The sequence below is a fragment of the Hyla sarda genome, chromosome 1 (genome assembly GCF_029499605.1).
Source record: "Hyla sarda isolate aHylSar1 chromosome 1, aHylSar1.hap1, whole genome shotgun sequence".
Lineage (NCBI taxonomy): Eukaryota > Metazoa > Chordata > Amphibia > Anura > Hylidae > Hyla > Hyla sarda.
The window spans coordinates 490,038,261-490,042,529 of NC_079189.1; positions in this window are offsets into that span (position 1 = coordinate 490,038,261).

Here is a 4,269-nt window from a genome sequence, read left to right on the forward strand (position 1 = left end):
GGACTTTATTATTTTTTTACTTTTACACAATTCACGCTTTAACAGAGTATAAAGTACATTCTGCAAGTGAGCCACCTTCAAACGCTGTGAGCTGGCAGAGAGCATATATGTATACCCTACTTACTTAAAGGGAAAAAGGGGAACTCCATAGGGGATAAGTGTCTGATCACAGGGGGGGGGGGGAATTGGGGTTATGGTCAGGGATCGACTGCTGGCACCCCATCTTTATCCATGCACAAAGCAGCCACCGTTCCATGCACGGAGCTGTGTCAACCATTACATGAATTGGTGGTCAACACACCCACTCCATGCATCTCTATGTGGGGGCTGGAGATACACTAGTGCTGAATCTCCGGCTCTCTCAGAGAGGTGAACAGAGAGCTGAGGAGACATGGACCCCGGCAGTCGGTCCCCCTCACACAATTAGATGCCTATCTCCTATTCTGTGGACAGGGGATAAGTTGTTAAGTACTAGAGTTCCCCTTTAACTAAGTATACCATAGGATATATATATATATATATATATATATATATACTCCAGGTGTGATACAATTAACTTTCATACTTCTGTGTATCTACACCACACTGCATATACATGGCATGCAAGATATACCATATTATATACATATACACACAAGGCAACGCCCACATCTGTATTATGTAACAACACTGGCAGGCCTGTCAACCAATAGAGTACAATTTTAATCGTGCATCAGCCGTTGCGACACAGTTGCTAAGGCGTAGCTGCATGCACCACATGTCATGGGAGAGGAGGGGTTCCCCAGTTTACCGTATATACTCGAGTATAAGCCGAGTTTTTCAGCATGATTTTTTGTGATGAAAACGCCCCCCTCGGCTTATACTCGAGGGAACTCTCTGTAGTAGGCCTCAAGGGTAGGGGTAGTACAGTCAGGGATTTGCTTTGGTATATCAGGGGTTAATGTTAACCCTATAGTTCGTGACGCCAGGCTGAGGGCTAGTATGCTGAGATGACTCTCCGGCCTATTGCCGCCCTTCCCAGTAACAATAGGTGCATAAGAATAAAGACTGAAGGTCCACAAGGTAGTTGAATTTGAACTTGCATAAACTTTACTAAACTGCTTGTGGTACATCCACAGAGTAGTAACAGTCTCAATTAAACAGTCTCTATATACTTCAATGACTGACAGATGTTGCGGACCTTGACTTTAGACAATAGTCTCGGAATTCAGGGTATATTGCGAAGATCCGTCCGGATTTAGGGGATAGATAAGGTCCGGTGGTCTTGCAGAGTGTTTAGGGATTGATACACTCACAATTTGGAATAGAACAGCCGTCGCCGCAAGGCTAAGGCCTAGACTCACTGATGACAGCATCGCAGATCCTTTCTCGTCAACCGCCTGGAACCAAGAGAGAGATTATTGGCGGCCGCACCCTTATATGGGCAGGGCCGTTTTGATTGGTCCAGCCATCTGTCACTCACCGTCACAAAGGAAATGAGTGCATTACGTCACAAGGACCTCCAAAGGTCCTCAAGCAGAAATACCATAGAGTTTACCTGATCACATGACCAGAAGGTCCTGCTACGCTTCTCACAGGTAATTAACTATTTATATACATTTTATACAGTTAAACTTCCACAAACAAGGAGCATATGACTAGAGCAATGACTATAGGGGTGAGAGGTGACTAGGGGTGGACTATACAAAAGGACCCCGACATCCTAGGGACTCTGGCTATGGGGACCTATAAACAGGTACCGTATAGGATGCGGTACCGGGACACCACAAACCCCCTTACTTAAGATAAGTCGACCTTGACGCCTGTCCCCTAAGACAGAGGGACTAGGACTAGAACAGGATGATCTATAAATTTGCTATACATTCTAAGTAAACAGTGAACACATTTACATTCTCTGATACTCTCACTAGTATCTGGACTAGACAATAGAAATCTATCTAGATATTGGTACTATCTAGACATTTATGTTATCTAGACATTTGAGGAAGCTATCTAACCTTTTAGTTTCTAGCTTCATAGACATTCTATTAAACTTATTATACACTTTAAAGCTTACTAGACAATTAGGCAGCTACCTGAAATGTAGTTGCTAGCTCCTAAAACATTTTTTTTTAGCTCTCTACACATTTTTATGAGGCTAACTAGATATTAGTACAACTCTATATACCTTTAGCATCAAGCTGACTAGACATTTTATTCTTTTTGCCAACAATGAGTTACCTGTTAGTACACATAAGGTATACTGGCTAGCCTGAAGCTAGGTCACAGTAAGATTGGCTGCTAGGGTCTATCGGTTACACGCTACTTACCCCTAAAGCACTTCACATAACCTACCTAGGTTACTTTAAGCATTACGTGTTTATTTCTGTATTTGCAAGAGTATCTACTGGCCAGTCAGAACATCTCACACACGCAAAGAAGGAGAAAAGTGTACCTAACAGTGGCAGGAATTGGACATTAATAGGCTACAATGCCTAAGGTGTTTTCTTAAGTGAGATATTTATTTTGATGTATGTACTAGAAAAATTTGAGGTAGTACATCTAAGTGAGTAATTATTGCTGTCGCCAATCGCTAGCACCTGTCTCAACAAAAATAATAGGGAAGATTCCACTTAAAATAGTACTTGTACACATACTATTACTAGTTTAAGGGGAATCTTCCCTATTATTTTTGTTGAGACAGGTGCTAACGATTGGCGACAGCAATAATACTACCCTCAGAGGAGCCGGGGTGTCACCTATTGAGTAACTACTAAAACACCTTTAGCATTCTATACATTTATATGTACAATAATTATTTGTTTTTAGTGTTGAGTGTACACGTGCAACACACTGACATTTTCTGTGTACAACTCTGACTCACTTTTTATGTACATAGACATTAGACTATCTTTGTATGTACAAACCTTACTTATTTTTTTTATGTACACAGACACAAGCATAAGAGTTCTTATGAAGCTGCTGGTATATACATAAAATAGACGTGTAAGGATCAGCAGTCCACCTACACTAGGAGTCCCAAAAAAATATACAAATTGGCGTGTAAGGATCAGAAGTCCACCTACACTAGGAGTTCATAAGAAGGGATAGGTAAACACGGCCTTAACCACAACTCAGCTGGGTACAGTCCTTAATGAATCTCCTACAAGCTAGGAGTCTCTTGACTTAATAGTCAGGCACAAGCTTAGTGATTACGTTGCTGAACTTTGAACTGGCACAATCTTAGCACAGTCCTGCTAGGCACAATTTTTGAACTTGGTTGCTGCAAAAATAAAAGTGGTTAACATAATAAATAATAGGACATTACTTTAGAGTCTCTTTAACCCCTTAAGGACCCAGCCATTTTACACCTTAGGACCCAGCGATTTTTTGCACATCTGACCACTGTCACTTTAAACATTAATAACTCTGGAATGCTTTTAGTTATCATTCTGATTCCGAGATAGTTTTTTCGTGACATATTCTACTTTAACATAGTGGTAAAATTTTGTGGTAACTTGCATCCTTTCTTGGTGAAAAATCCCAAAATTTGATGAAAAATTTGAAAATTTTGCATTTTTCTAACTTTGAAGCTTTCTGCTTGTAAGGAAATGGATATTCCAAATATTTATTTTATTTTATTCACATAAACAATATGTCTACTTTATGTTTGCATCATAAAATTGACATGTTTTTACTTTTGGAAGACACCAGAGGGCTTCAAAGTTCAGCAGCAATTTTCCAATTTTTCACAAAATTTTCAAACTCACTATTTTTCAGGGACCAGTTCAGGTTTGAAGTGGATTTGAAGGGTCTTCATCTTAGAAATACCCCACAAATGACCCCATTATAAAAACTGCACCCCCCAAAGTATTCAAAATGACATTCAGTCAGCGTTTTAACCCTTTAGGTGTTTCACAGGAATAGCAGCAAAGTGAAGGAGAAAATTCACAATCTTCATTTTTTACACTCGTATTTTCTTGTAGACCCAATTTTTTAATTTTTACAAGGGGTAAAAGGAGAAAATGTATACTTGTATTTGTAGCCCAATTTCTCTCGAGTAAGCACATACCTCATATGTCTATGTAAAGTGTTCAGCGGGTGCAGTAGAGGGCTCAGAAGCGAAGGAGCGACAAGGGGATTTTGGAGAGTACGTTTTTCAGAAATGGTTTTTGGGGGGCATGTTGCATTTAGGAAGCCCCTATGGTGCCAGAACAGCAAAAAAAAAAACACATGCTATACCATTTTGAAAACTAGACCCCTTGAGGAACGTAACAAGGAATTAAGTGA